Source organism: Hyla sarda, chromosome 2, assembly GCF_029499605.1.
Source record: "Hyla sarda isolate aHylSar1 chromosome 2, aHylSar1.hap1, whole genome shotgun sequence".
Taxonomy (NCBI): domain Eukaryota; kingdom Metazoa; phylum Chordata; class Amphibia; order Anura; family Hylidae; genus Hyla; species Hyla sarda.
Window position 1 is genome coordinate 247744926 of NC_079190.1, and position 16168 is coordinate 247761093.

The 16168-nt window shown below is 40.3% G+C and overlaps 2 long non-coding RNA genes across 5 annotated transcripts in view; one reads left to right on the forward strand and one right to left on the reverse strand.

Moving 5' to 3' along the window:
* The first annotated feature begins 1147 nt into the window (after positions 1-1147).
* Positions 1148-16168, forward strand: part of LOC130355957 (uncharacterized) — a 74764-nt gene continuing 59743 nt past the window's right edge. For both annotated transcript variants that reach the window (XR_008888714.1, XR_008888713.1), the window contains exons 1-2: positions 1148-1385; positions 1954-2031. This is a non-coding gene — a long non-coding RNA (uncharacterized LOC130355957). The remainder of the gene's footprint in view (positions 1386-1953; positions 2032-16168) is intronic.
* LOC130355958 (uncharacterized) overlaps positions 12944-16168 on the reverse strand; it is a 63559-nt gene continuing 60334 nt past the window's right edge. For all 3 annotated transcript variants that reach the window (XR_008888715.1, XR_008888716.1, XR_008888717.1), the window contains exon 3: positions 12944-13532. This is a non-coding gene — a long non-coding RNA (uncharacterized LOC130355958). The remainder of the gene's footprint in view (positions 13533-16168) is intronic.

The window sequence follows — 16168 nt, forward strand, 5'->3', positions numbered from 1 at the left end:
CCAACCATGACACATCACCAAAGAATCTGTCAGAAAAACATGTTAGGCTCTGCACATTTCCAGCACATTTCCCATCTTTTACCTACATTCAGTGTGCCATATTATGCCTCCCTTAGTGCCCTGCATTGTATGAGTGAGTTGATGAGGAGGGGGAGGAGGGGAATTGGTAATGGGTACTAATTTTCGTCCATGAGGTAGATGCCCCAAGCCAGTATGTAGGTAGATAGTTAATTCTTCCCCTCCCCCATTAGGTAGATGCCCCAGTAGATAGGTAGGGATTCCTAATGGTAGATATTAGGTGATACCCCCTGGTGGGTAGGTTATGTCCCCAAGTAGATAGAAATTGTCCCCTGTAGATAGAAAGGTAATGGCTCCCAGTAGGTAGGAATATAGTGCCGCCTGGCAGAAAGAAAGCTAGGTAGGAAGGTAAATAGTACAGGTAGGTAGATAGTGAAGGTAGATAGGTGTGAAGGTAGGTAAGTGGGTGTGCAGGCAGGTAGGTGTGAAGGTAGGTTGGTGTGCAGGCAGGTAGGTATGCAACCAGGTAGGTAGGTACGTGTGCAGGTAGGTAGGTATGTAGATAGGAGGACAGTTCAGCAGATAGGCCGGAGGTAGTTGAGAGTGCAGGTAGGTAGGTGTGCAGGCAGGGAGCCAGTGTTTAATGTTGTTAGGATTGAGCACCATTTTGTGGAGCATTTTGTGGAGCTGTGAGATTGCACCCGCACTCAGCACTCTAGCAGTGGGATTGGAGTAGAGTGCCATAATGGCTTGTTCAAGTTTAAGCAGAATTTTCAATTTCTGTAAGACTTGGCGTAAATACTCCCAATTTACCCGATCGAACGCCCTCTCCGCATCCAATGATAGAAGCAGAGAGGGCGTTCGATCAGTGCACATCTTAGCAATGAGATCTAGGAATTGCCTGGTACCATCCAATGTCTGACGGCCTTTAACATAACCAACTTGGTCTTTATAGACCAGTTCTGGTAGGATTTTATTCAAACGGGCCGCCAGGACCATTGCGTACAGTTTTATGTCGCTATTTAAAAGCGAAATAGGTCTGAAATTTGCTGTACTATCAATTGGTTTACCTGCTTTTGGGATGGTAACCACCAGCGCCTCCAGCATCTCATCCGGGGAAGCTCCCGCTGAAACAATAAGATTAAAAGTCCTCAATAAATATGGTGCCAATAATGAAGAAAACTTTTTGTAGAAATCATTTGGGATACCATCTGGGCCAGGAGATTTAAATGATTTAAGAGATGATATGCAAGATATTATTTCATTTGCCAAAAAATCAGATGCCAATTCCTCCAATCTATCTGCAGGGGGGGAAGGCAATGAAATAGACGAAAGGAAAGAAGAAATTATGTCCGAAGTTGATTGAGGTATTGATGCATCAAATTTAAGATTATATAATCGTTGGTAATATTCCCTAAAACAATTAGCAATACCCTGCGTATCTGTGACTCTAGCAGTCCTTTTTAGAAATATAGGGGATTTGGGTTTTTGCATTTCTTTTTTTTAGTTGTTTAGCCAATCTCGAACTAGCTTTGTTTCCCTGCCAATAACATTCTAATTTCAGACGGGATAGGTTTTCCTCATACTCTTGAAGGGAAAGGGTATATAATTGAGATTGTACTCCCGTAATTTGCTGCACCAGTTCCGGGGAATAATGTGTTTGGTTTTGTTTATGTAAATCTGCGAATTGTAACTGCAGTTCTGTTCTAAGGCGCATTTTCTCTTTTTTATCGTAAATCTCTTGGCTGATAAAGTGGCCTCTTATGGTGGCCTTAAATGCACACCATAATGTAAAGTCAGATATATCCCCTGTATCATTAGTCTTAAAATAATTAACTATAGCTGCCGAAGTAGTTTCTAGGAATTTAGGATTGCTTAAATTCACTGAGTTTAATCTCCACACAGATACTGGAGACCTAACGCATTTCTCTTTAGCATTTCTCTTTAATAGTGAGGCTTATAGGGGCATGATCTGACCACTCAATTGGCATGATACTGGCATCCTGAATTAAGGTTAATAGTGATCTAGATACGAAAAAATTATCAATTCTAGTATAAACTTTACAAGGATTAGAATAAAATGTGTAGGCCTTCTCAGTTGGATTGGTTATTCTCCATGCATCATAAAGCTTTGTGTTGGTCACAAGTGAAAAGAGACTAGTGGGATCTTTTTATGAAGAGGCTGAGGTAGAATCCATATCTGGCCACATCACCATATTAAAATCCCCCATCATTATGGTGCTTCTTTTACTGTTTTACTGAGCAAACGTTTAATAAAGTTACATTGACCCTTATTTGGGGCATATACTGCCACCAGAGTGTAGCTAACGTTGTTCAGCTGGCATTTCAGGACAATATACCGCCCATTATCATCGCTCTCCAGCTTCTGTACTGAAAAAACTATATTTTCCCTAATGGCCAGAGTCACCCCCCCTTTTTATATGGTGCATGTGCAAAAAACAGATGTGGATATTGTTTATGTCTTAGACGCTGAGCATCCTTTAGAAGAAAATGCATCTCTTGAATACATACCACATCTGCATTCAGTCTCTTAGCCTCTTTCCACACCATTGATCTTTTAAATGGAGAATTAAGCCCCTTTACATTAATAGAGATAAACTTAATACCCATAATATAAAAAATTTAGGCTGCTTTGTCTCTCTATACTTTCCCTCATAGCCCTATGTGTATGCAAGTAGGGGGTCTGCACACATCCATTCATACAACAATCAATCCATTTAATCTTAAACAAATTTATTAGTACCATGCCTAAACACCAAAACAAATACAAAGAGCGGGAATTATCCCCTCTTTTGGGGATATGTTGGACTTCTGCCAACATAATTATCCATGTGCTGTACCAGCGTTATTTCAAACTTATTGTGACCATTCCTGGTATGGTGGAAAAAAATGAAAAAAAAAAAAAAGGAGGAGAAAAAGAAAAGGAAAATCTGAGGAAAGAAAATCTTTAGACACAAATTTTCTCAATTTTATTATTCCTAATACAGAGTCACATATTGTTATTCTTTGTTTTTTTTCCCTCTTATTAATAACCGTCGCCTATTCAGTTGGAACTTGTGTTGTCAATGAGCTATTCTTGTTTTCTGCCTCTCCGTGTACTTGGATTAATCCCCAGTCCTCGCACAATGTTAAGAGGGCCTGGGGAGTTAATGCAACAAATCTTTCTCCCTTATAAGTTATCATGACTTTAGCTGGGAATCCCCATCTATATTGGATTCCTCTATCCCTCAATATTTGTGTTCCCACTTCAAACTCTTTCCTTTTCATCATGGTTGCTGCTGAAAGATCTGAAAAAATGGAGAGACTTTAAAATTTTTCCAGGACTGGAGGAGAGTTCCGAGTGGCAGACATGATTTTTTCTTTTATATGGAAAAAATGCAGCCTAGTTATTACATCTCTTGGTATTGAGGGAGGGGGAGATTTGGGCTTAGGGAGCCTATGTACTCTATCCATAGTCATATCCAGTTGAGTAAGGTCAGGCAATAGAGTCAAAAAAATATTCATTTAAATAGTTCCTCAGCTCATTTTGGTTTACTGTTTCAGGGACCCCCCTTATGCAGAGATTATTCCTACGTGAGCGGTCCTCTATATCTGCCATTTTGGAATTTAATGCCGCTAATTTTTCTTCCACCTTTTTAATAGAGTTAGCTACTCCATTTTGTGCTGTTGCTAATTTATTAACATTATCTTCTACATTAGCAGTGCATATCGCAAGAGTTTGTATTTCTTGTTGTATTTTACCCACCGCGTTTTGTAAAACTGTGGTAAAAGAACAGTTTGTAGGCCCTTGACAGATTAACAGGTACAAAATAGTACACTACTTAGATGTGCGTATGCGGTATGTACTGATGAGGGCAGAAAAATGCGCTACAATACGCCTAAAAACTCAGTATTTTTGTAAAACACAAGCAGGAGTTTACTTTTGTCTTTCCTTTCACAGTATGTAGGCCCTTGACAGATTAACAGGTACAAAATAGTACACTAATTAGACGTACGTATGCAGTATGCACTGATGAGGGCAGAAAAATGCTCTACAGTACACTTAAAAAGTATCTGAGCACAACACTAGCCGGTGATTACTTTTGCCTGGACTTTCACAGTATCTAAGCCCATGACAGATTAACAGGTACAAAATAGTACACTACTTAGATGTAGGTATGCACTGATGAGGGCAGAAAAATGCTCTACAGTACACTTAAAAAAGTGTCTGAGTAAAACACCAGCCGGTGATTACTTTTGGCTGTCCTTTCACAGTATGTAGGCCCTTGAGAGATTAACAGGTACAAAAAAGTACACTACTTAGATGTATGTATGCAGTATGCACTGATGAGGGCAGAAAAATGTGCCACAATGCGCCTAAAAACTCTGTATTTTTGTAAAACACCAGCAGAAGATTACTTTTGTCTGTCCTTTCACAGTATGTAGGCCCTTGACAGATTAACAGGTAAAAAATAGTACACTACTTAGATGTACATGTGCAGTATGCACTGATGAGGGCAGAAAAATGTGCCACAATACGCCTAAAAACTCTGTATTTTTGTAAAACACCAGCAGAAGATTACTTTTGTCTGTCCTTTCACAGTATGTAGGCCCTTGACAGATTAACAGGTACAAAATGGTACACTACTTAGATGTACATGTACAGTATGCACTGATGAGGGCAGAAAAATGCGCCACTATACGCCTAAAAACTCTGTATTTTTGTAAAATAGCAGCCAGTGATTACTTTTGGCTTCTTTTCACAGTATGTAGGCCCTTGACGGATTAACAGGTACAAAATGGTACATTACTTAGATGTAAATATGCGGTATGCACTTATGAGGGCAGAAAAATGTGCTAGAATGCACCTAAAAACCAGCCGGTGATTACTTTTGGCTGTCCTTTCACAGTATATAGGCCCTTGACAGATTAACAGGTAGAAAATAGTGCACAACTTAGATGTACGTATGCGGTATGCGCTTATTAGGGCAGAAAAATGCATTACCATGCGCCTAAAAACTCCGTATTTTTGTAAAACACCAGCCAGTGATTACTTTTGTCTGTCCTTTCACAGTATGTAGGCCCTTGAAAGATTAACAGGTACCAAATAGTACACTACGTAGACGTACGTATGCGGTATGCACTTATGAGGGCAGAAAAATGCGCTACAGTACCCTTAAAAAAATAATAATTTTTGTTAAACACCAGCAGTACACAACAGGGCTGCAGCTAAAAAAAGCTGTGTACTAAAGACAAATTTGCACTCTGTCACAGACTATTAGGAATGGACTGCTGTGTATTATACCATCTACAGACTAGTATAACCAGCTGATGATTTTTGGTGGAACAAAGACACTGAATTGAGCTGAAAAATTCTTCCTGCCTCCTCTGCTAAGGTTTATGAAGTTGATGCAGCTTGTTGAAATGTATGAGGCAACACACAGCTATGTGCCACTCTCTGTAATACTATGCTGAAGAAAGTGACTGGGAGGTTAATGCCTGCAGCTGTAGTAAAAATCCTTTTCAGTGAAAAAAACAATGCTCTTCGTCCATGAGAACGCTGATGTGACTAGGAGGATGTTAAACGCTGCTGGAATTCGCTTTTATCTGCTGCAACACACACACACAGGCTCTGTGTCCTATGATCCTTCCGCAGTGTGTTGTAATGAAGTGGCTGGCGATTATATTGGGCTGTGACATCACAGGGGGGACTTGACTGCTGATAGGCTGCATCCTGCATGTGATTCAGGGTCATCCCACCTACTTCCCTTCCCAGCGTTCATTGCCCCATGTACTGACATGTGGATTTGCCATTTTAGATGCTCTGAAGCCTGCACCGCATTAAATGGAGTTTAATGAAGGGATTTGTGCGATAGAATCGGGCGATATTTTCATTCATTGCGAATGGAATATTTCCTGAAATTTGTAACAGCTTCGATTCGCTCATCTCTTGTAATAACTTTACACCTTGAGGTCTGAATTCCTTCTGTTTTGGTTATTAAAGTGACAGTGGTGAGATTTGCAAAAAATGCTCTGGTCCTTAAGGGGTTAACGTTACCTATTGCTGAAGTTAAAGGGAAAAGCTTCAGAGAGCCCTAACTAGCATTAGATGCTCAGCCACAGGATGAACACTATTTAACCTTTTTGTGTGCTGGCCCTAAAAGGCTGGGAACAGTGTTCAAATGTGGGAGCTCGGAGTACAGGACTTTGGACCTGGGGACCAGAAAAGTTGCCAGCATCCCATTATAGTGTCATTCTTTTGAAAAATTACCCTCATCTGTAAGGCTAGGTTTCCACTTGTTTTTTTTGCACACCTAAAAAAACGCCAGCAAAAACGCCAGAAAAACTGCCACAGGTTTTTCCTGAGTCTTGGCAGTTTTTCTGGCATTTTTTCTGGCGTTTTCCCTGGTGTGTGGAAACAGCCAAATTTGTCCCCTCTTGCAGTTTTTTCACTGCCTTCAGGTACCACTCTGAGGGTCGGATGCTGAGTGCCCAGTCCACAGTGTGTAAGGAGATGAGGAGTGATGTACAGCATCACTACTCACCTCTCCGGCAGTATAGTATACAGGGGGGCATAGTGTACCCATATATACTATACAGGCGCCAGGAATCCTGTCACCACACTGACAGGGCTCCCTGCTCCTATAGCCCCTTTGGGTGGTATACAGATTATACATCTATCTATAGATAGCTGTATATAGTGTATACAGAACAGGAGGTCCACTTACCTCCCTCGTTTCTGTCACCGCCGGTCTGTGTAGCGCCGCCACTAGAGATGACGTCATTAGGGGAGGAGCTGCAGACGTATTCAGGCTAGTCTGAAACTCTGTTCACATTGTCCGTTTTGGATAATGGGAACAGACCCTTCTGCCAGTGTCTACCCAGACAGGGAGACTCCAGCTGTTGCTAAACTAGCCAAAGGCTGTCTGGGCATGCTGGGAGTTGTAGTTTTGCACCAATTGGAGGCTCACTGTTTAGGTAGACATTGCATTATGGGAGCTCTCCCCTGCAGAGAGTGCAAAAAATGTCCTAACCTATTTTTTTTGTGTTTTTTTTTCTTCTCGTTTCAGATCCGTGTATGCATAGGATTACGACGGATTCGATGGATTACGATGGATGAACTTTATTTTTTTAATTTTAAGAAAATGGATAACGAGGGCTGTGGGGGAGTGTTTTTTAAAATAAAATATTTTTTCCAATGTGTTGTGTCTTTTTTTAATTGAATATTCAGGCTTAGTTATGGAGGCTGTCTAATAGACGGAATCTATGACAAAAACAGCTGGCGCTAACCCCCAATTATTACCCTGGTACCCACCGCCACAGGGGTGCCAGGAAGAGCCGGTACCAACAGGTATGGAGCATCAAAAATGGCGCTCCTTGGCCTAGGCGGTAACAGGCTGGCATTATTTAGGCTGGGGAGGGCCAGTAACAATGGTCCTCGCCCACCCTGGTAAGGTCAGGCTGTTGCTGCTTTGTTGGTATCGTGCTGATACTGAATATACAGGGAACCCTATGCGTTGTTGTTTTTTTCATAAATAAAAAAAATTTAAAAAACGCATAAGGTTCCCCCTATTTTCAGTATCAGCCAGATACCAACCAAGCAGCAACAGCCTGACATTACCAGGGTGGGCGAGGACCATTGTTACTGGCCCTTCCCAGCCTAAGTAACACCAGCCTGTTACCGCCTAGGCCCAGGAGCGCCACTTTTGACGCTCTGGACCTGTTGGTACCGGCTCTTCCTGGCACCCCTGTGGCGGTGGGTACCAGGGTAATAATTGGGTGTTAGCTCTATCTGTTTTTGGGGCTAGCGCTAAGCCCTGACTTAGTAATGGATTCTGTCTATTAGACAGCTTCCATAACTAAGCCTGAATATTCAATAAATAAGAAAACACAACACATTGGAAAAAAATTTTTATTTTAAAAAACACTCCCCCACAGCCCTCATTAACCATTTTATTAAAATAAAAAAAATAAAGTTCATCCGTAGTAATCCATCGAATCCGTCATAATCCTCTGCATACACGGATCTGAAACGAGAAGAAAGAAAAAAACACAAAAAAATGAGTTAGGACATTTTTTGCGCTCTCTGCATGGGAGAGCGCCCATAATGCAATGTCTACCTAAACAGTGAGCCTCCAATTGGTGCAAAACTACAATTCCCAGCATGCCCAGACAGCCTTTGGCTGTCTGGGCATGCTGGGAGTTGTAGTTTAGCAACAGCTGGAGTCTCCCTGCCTGGGTAGATACTGGCAGAAGGGTCTGTTCCCATTATCCAATATGGACAATGTTCACACAGCCTTATACCCTTGCCAGCCTGGATCGCGTCTGTAGCTCTGCCCCCTAATGACGTCATCACTAGGGGCGGAGTTACACGGACATGCGGGAACTGGACAGAGGTAAGGGGACTTCTCCATCTTCTGTATGCACTATATACAGCTATCTATAGATAGCTGTATATAGCTGTATATAGTGTATACTGCTCAAAGGGTTAACCTACACTGTCCAGCAGTGTAAGTTAACTCTTTCCTTGCCGGGCTGGCTTAGTGCACAGCTCAGCAAGGGGTTAAGTGAGCCAGCAATGTGTATACTGTATACACATTGCAGGCTCACTGTCAGTTCTTGCTGGTGAGTATGTATAGGATGTATATATACTGCTCAGCTCAGGATCAGCTGTTCTCCCGGCTCTGTAGCCTTGAGAACAGCTGATCCCGAGAGTCACTTCAGGACGAACACTCTGCACACTCTGCTCCATGCTGGGAGCTGTAGTACCTGCATTAATAGACAGATCGCAGCGAGTGTCACTCCTCCTGACACCCGTTACGATCCTCCTGTATAATGTATAGATGCGGCGGCTGCTCTTCTATTGTCCCCTGCACTGCCGTATATATACACATATTCCTATTTCCCACAGAGTTGTGATTGGCTGGAACCATCTGACCACTCACAGCTCTCTGCGGGAAATATGAATAGGTGTATATATACGGCAGTGCAGGGGACCATAGAAGAGCGGCCGCTGCATCTATACATTATACAGGATCGCAACGGACCCCGGCGATCTATCAATTAGTACAGGTACTACTACTCCTATCATGGAACAGTGTGTTCCATGCTGGGAGTAGTAGTACTACCTAAAAAATTTAAAAAAATAAAGTGAAACAAACACACACACTACATTTTTATTATTGTCGGCTAAATTTTTAGTGCCCTACCCACGCACATAAATTGATCCCTGCTTAAAAATGAATTAAAATTATGTTATAAAAAAGAAAAATTTCATTAAATACAATTTTTTTCCATCACTACTGTATCTTTTTTATTATTATTTTTTCAATGATACCCTACTAAATGTTAATAAAAAAAGGTATCTCCAACACTTTTTTGGATTGCTAAAGTCCAAAAGAGAATAAAAACCGCCTGGAAAAATGGCAAATTTAAAACCCACATGGCGTTTTTCTTGGCGTTTTTTCACTCCCATAGATTTCTATGGGGGAAAAACGCCAAGATTTTCCCGAAAAAACGCCAAAGTCTCCACAAGAGGTCGTTTTTTAAAAACTGCCAAGGAGCCCAAAAATGGCAAAAGGATTTAAAAAAACGCCAAACTGAAAAACGCCAAGTGGTTTGGAATTTTGCAGTTTACTATTGACTTGTAGCTGACATCTGGCCGCAGCGTTTTTTCACAAAACGGCAGAATGGGCGTTTTTACTTGCGTTTTTGTAAAAAAAAAAAAAAGTGGAAACCTAGCCTAAGGGCAGTAGTGGTAAAGGGTATTTAGTAGCCAAGACATATCCAGTTATCCCTTATGCAAATAAAAAAATTTAAGTCACATAAAAAATGTCATGGCATTATTCAAGGACATCATAGTGGAACAGAATATAAAGCACCATAATCCCTAGTTGGTAAAATTTCCATGTTTCAATTATTTTAAGCTAATTGTGGCAATATTCCTAAAATAAGCTTTTTGTAGAGCAGAAGAATATTTCTGAAATATTTGTCCTTTTTCCTATTCCTTGGGTAGTTTCGGCTGACCAAGTACTGTCTCTCTTTCTGTTTACTCACACTTTAGCAATCACACAGTTGCTACCAGCCTATACACAAGAGAAATGAGTCATCTGCTCTCCGAGTACTTTGTGGCTTTGCTGACATTCACAAGAGACCGTGCAGGTGTTTTTGTACATGCAAATGCATTTTATAGATATTTGTTTTATTGTGTTGTTTTGTTTTGTTTTTAACTGTAATAGCTTTAACTGTTTGGATATAATTTTGCTTCATTATCTGTGTTGTTTTTTCTGTGTTGCTATCTATCTATCTATCCCTTGTATTATATTGATTTATTTGGATCACAATGTTTAGCATTTTAGTGAAAAGTTACTCTGGTATTAAATGAAACTGTGTCCAACATTTTTGATACAACATTTTGTGATGAGTACACTTGGCCAGTCTATGTATTTTACATCCTGATCATGTAAGGTGTTACAGTCTTGGACAAATCGGTAGCTAGGAGGGGTTATTTCAGGCCTCTGAGCCTTTCAGTAGTGCTACCGATTTTACTTCACTTTGCCTCTGTTTGTGCAGACATGTATCATTGCTTTCGTCATGGCCTCTGTAGTTCACTTGTTTGTGTTGTTTTTGCCTTGTCCTGTTTACCAGTTATTTCTCTGTACTGGTCGGTTTTATCCTGTCTAGTTTTGTATCTGTATTAGTAACCCGTTCCTTGTATGTTGGCTTGTGTTCACTAGTGTTGAGCGGCATAGGCCATATTCGAATTCGCAATATTTCGTGAATATATGGACGAATATTCGTCATATATTCGCTAAATTTGCATATTTGTAATATTCGCGGTTTAAGCGAAAATTTGCATTTAAGAAAATTAGCATAAGCAAAAATTTGCATATGCAAAAATTCGCACGCCAGTCTCACACAGTAGTATTAGAGCCTTCTTTACACCACACAAGCTGGAAGCAGAGAGGGATGATCACTGTGATGTGTACTGTGAAAAAAAAATAAAAAAAAAAAATAAACGAATATTCGTAATTACGAATATATAGTGCTATATTCGCGAGCAACACTAGTGTTCACACCTGTTTCTCTGAATCCTGTATCTTGACCCATGTTCAGGTCTATTTTGGATTCCTTCATGTTTGAAGTTCGGTTTTGGATTTAATCCTGTTCTTGAGTTTCGCAATGTTTCAAACCTAGGAGTTAGTTTGATCCGTTGGTCTTTGTGTGGTCTTTGTGTGTTTTTGTGTCTGTTCTTGTTATCCAGTATTTGCCTATGCTTGATCTATATAGTGCCTGTCTTCAGTTTGCCTGTTCATCCCCAGCATTTCTGGTCTAGTCTTGCCGTTTATATTCCAGTTATCCTGTCTTGTTCATATTCTCAACTGCAGTTTAATCTTGGTTTGGATTTTGGGCTGTGTCTGTGCGCTATATACCTACCACTATGTTTCCCTGATATCTGTTTATTATTTTGTATTCCTGTCATTATTCAGTATTCTGGTTCCCTGGCTGTATTTTTGTTTTCTTGTAAACTTTCATATCCTGACTAGTGCCCCCGACCTTGTAGAGTTCCTGTTTATTGTTTAGACCAGGGGTCGGCAACCTGCGGCTCTTTCAAACCTTTGCCGCAGCTCCGCTCTGGTCTGAGACTCCGCTGGCCGCCCCTGGGTCCGGGCCTGATGTCAGTGACGACGTCCTCCTCCGCGCAGGAGAACGTCTTCCATCACCGAAGGGGCGGCCCTCCGCTGCTGGCGCCACATTGGCTGTGGATAGCAGTACCCAGTCCGTGCAGCATGGCGGTGAGAGGGTGACAAAATGAAGGGCCGGGTTATCATGAGGGGCCGGGGGACTCGGGGGGGGGGGGGGGGGATTGGAGAGATTTTAATGAGTGGCTGTGGGCGAGGGAGCCACCGGGGGTAATTGGGTAAATGTATGGCTGCCCCAGGATCTTGTAGTAAGGTCCAGACCTGCTCAGGGGGATCAGGGGGGTTTAAATTGAGCCCCCCTGATCCCCCTGTGGTATTTTCATTGAGATTCTCCCCCCCCCCTCTAATCAGGGCACAAATGGATCAGGGGAGAATTAAAGTGGCTGGAGGGGGGGATTACAATCAGAGTGCCTCCAGCTGTTGCAAAACTACAACTCCCAGCATGCCCGGACAGCCTTTGGCTATCCGGGCATGCTGGGATTTGTAGTTTTGCGACAGCTAAAGAGCCTCAGGGTAGGGGAAGGTGCTCTACATTGTTTCCCAATCAGACTGCCTCCAGCTGTTTCAAAATTACAACTCCCAGCATGCCCGAACAGCCTTTGGCTATCTGGGCATGCTGGGAGTTGTAGTTTTGCAACAGCTGAAAAGCCCCAGGGTAGGGGGAAGTGCTCTGTTTCCCAATCAGGGTGCCTCCAGCTGTTGCAGCTGCCCCTTTTGCCCCACATTAAAGACAGGCCTGAGTAGGACCCTCATCATCCACCAGCAACACCCTCCCCCCAGCAGTCCCATTAACCAGGTAAATAAAATATTTTAATTAGCTATTAATTTGCAAAAATATATTTTACATTGTTAAGTGAAAGTCCTTTTTTTATTCAGATTGACAGCTGACTGTATATATATATATATATATATATATATATATATATCCTGTATATATAGCATTAAGGTAAGAAACAATATATGCAGTGTTATATTTGTTTTAAATGTCACAATGGTTTTGCGGCTCCCAGTTTTTTTTTTCCTTCGGAAACGGGTCCAAGGGGCTCTTTTTGTCGTAAAGGTTGCAGACCCCTGGTTTAGACCATGACACCCCTGCACTTTTGTTAGCTGATGGACTGTTGCCCAGTTGTTGAGTCATTATTTAGGGTGGCTATGCAAGTAGGCAGGAAAAGGGGTTCTGGGAAAAGCTCATGGATCACTTCTTCCCTGTCTTACGTGACGCAATCAAAATCATGACAAACAAAAAGATCCTCTTCAAGGTATTTTTAAAATGTCACCTGACATTTTTTGGCACATACTTTAGGTGGACTGATTTTGGTGCCAATAATAAAAATACCAATTAACCATAAAATGCGCCAAATTTCAAAAGCCAAAACACTATTGACCCTTCATAAAGGCAGCACCGACAGCAAAGCTACCCATAATTTTTTTATTCATTCACCCCATTGTGTCAAATTAGCTTTATTATATCAATGTAATTCTATGATGATGAGAGTACTATAGCCACAGAATACAAATGTATTTTTATTGAATAAATTAATAAAATCTTAAATACATGTGGCCAGAGTGCACTGATACATTAATACATACATTTGGAAAGAACCATATCTCATATTATCATAACCAAAAAATAATGATGATGTACATGGAGTAAATGTTAACCACTTCCTTCCTGGTCAGACACGCACTCCGATTTTCTGACGTTCATGCAGATTTCAAAGGGCTTGAAACATATGTGCCGTGACATCAGCCCCACACGTAACTGGGGCTACTTCAGATGAAGCCGCTGCAACCTAATGAGAGCCTGCATACCTTCATAGGGAAATAGGAGTTGTAATAAACAAAAATGAAGGAATTACCATTCAAGAAGAGTTATAGCTAGACCAATAAAATGTGAATGATCCATATTCAATGAAAATACTTCATGCATTTGCTAATTCATTACACACACTAATAAAATAAACATAGCGGATATTTACCAAGCTGCACAAGTGGCATATATTTTGAAAGTTGCACGTTTTGTTGCAAACCAGTGTTTTAGTTTTTTAGCATAAATGTGTGACTTTAAATATACGCCACTCACGCCAAAGGGGCATAAAAGATAGAATGAAACCCACTTTTTTCATCTCTAATTTTGTCTGGAGTAGACAGATAGACAGATATGAGATACAGTAGATAGATAGACAGACAGATAGATATGAGATAGATAGATATTTCTTGGATGAATGCAGCGCACCAAACAAGTATATCCGTGCAACGATAATTTATTCCATAGTGTATAGAAGAAATACAATATTTCAGTAGCCTCTCACTACCATTTTCAAGTTGAAAATGATAGTGAGAGGTTACTGAAATGTTGTATTTCTTCCATACACCATGGAATAAATCATTGTTGCACGGATATACTTGTTTGGTGCGCTGCATTTATCCAAGAAACTTTGCTCGGAATTGTTTTACCATGGTCCTATACCTGTATGTAATTAAAACCAAAATTAGGGGGCTCACACTTTATATTAAATGTGTGTATATATATATATATATATACATATATATATATATATATATATATATCGAGGTACTTGTGTTGCACGTACCCTTCGTGCCAAAATATGCAAGTAGAGAAAGAAAATGTTACAGACCTCTAGATATATGTATAAAACGATATTAAAAATAGACTAGTTGTATGTAAGATCACCGATAACATTTATTCAAACAAGTATATACAAATATATGTCCAAGCAGGACCCTTGCTATGGACTATACCATAAATGAAGTGTACATATATATATTTAAAATAAGTTAAAGGAGTAGTCCGGCGTGCACTTTTTTTATTTTATCCGGTCCGGGCTGCAAAAAAAAAAAAAGAAAACAAACTTTCTCTTATCTGCCAACGTGCCCCCGGAGCTCCGGTACAGGTGTTCGGTCGCCGGGCTGTTTGCTTCTTACTTCCTGTTAGCCCGACACGTCACACGGAGCTTTAGCCTATCACCGGCCGCAGCGATGTCCCGCCATAGATATGAGATAGATAGATATGAGATAGATATGAGATAAATAGATAGGAGTTAGATAGATAGATATGAGATAGATAGATATATGAGATAGATAAAAATATAGATAGATATTATATATATATATATATATATATATATATATATATATATATATGAGATAGATATGAGATACACAGATAGATGGATAGATATGATATAGATAGATAGATAAATAGAGAGATTTATGAGATAGATAGATATGAGATAGATATGAGATTAATAGATAGGAGTAGATAGATAGATAGATAGATATGAGATCGACAGATAGATAGATATAACAAATATAAGAAAAGGCTGCAGCACTCCAAGGCAAAATTGATGGTGAAAAAAAGTGTTTAATTCCATCCAATAAAGTGCAAATGTTACGGTCGCCCAATGCAACCATTTTCTAGCAGATAGATAGACAGATAGATACATATATAAGGTAATCAGTAGGACATATGATATTGTCATATACTGTTAAGAATTGTAAAGTACATCTGTATATATCTATTATCTTTTATATGAGTATTGCTAAGTGCTTGCATTTCTAAGACATGGTGGGAAGGTGATAATGTTTCAAGTATACACTTTGATCAGGAGTCTTTGTGCAAAGCTGTGCTAGTCTTGTGAATGTTATTCTAACTTACAATTAATTACCCATTTGACTAGCCACTGAGAGAGATTTACACATATGTGTGAAAGAGACCTCCATGGTATCCTTCTCCATAAATTTGATAGTTTGGAGAACTGTCTTACTAGGCCCCGAATTGTCTGAGAAACCATGTTTTAATTGGAATATGTATCAGAGTAAATCCCAAGACTTCTAATTTAGGGCTCCTTACGTCAATTGTGGAATGTGGGTTTTAAACCAATTTTGGACAGTTAAACCTTAATGGTAATTATGCTGATTGCTTATGCAATAGCACCCCCTAGTGTATGGGTAGCTGTCATTATACAAACCAGAAATGCATTCTGGGTATTATAGTGATGTCATAGTCATTATCATATGTACACGCTAAACCTACATTCATTGGGGATTTCCAATTTAGGAGGGTGTGTCTCACTGATTAGAACATGGCAATAAACCATGTTCAAGAGACAAAGGGGGAAGGAGACTTAGGAAAGAGAGAGCTACCGACCTAGAAAAAGACTTAGGAGAAAGACAAAGAAGTCTGCCACTGAAAGAGGTGCACAAGATGGAAGTCATGAAAGCCATGTGAGATTCCAGAAAGCCGGACTGATCACACTGTACCAAACTATGGCTACCCATGACTATGCGATGAATGGAGCATTACGCTTCTTACATAGACTTGGTAAGAGACACAAAAATGGTATCCAAATTAAGACTAATTTGGATAATGTGGATGGAATTATACCATTTCGATTGGCGAATAAATAAATTAAATGAATTATTTA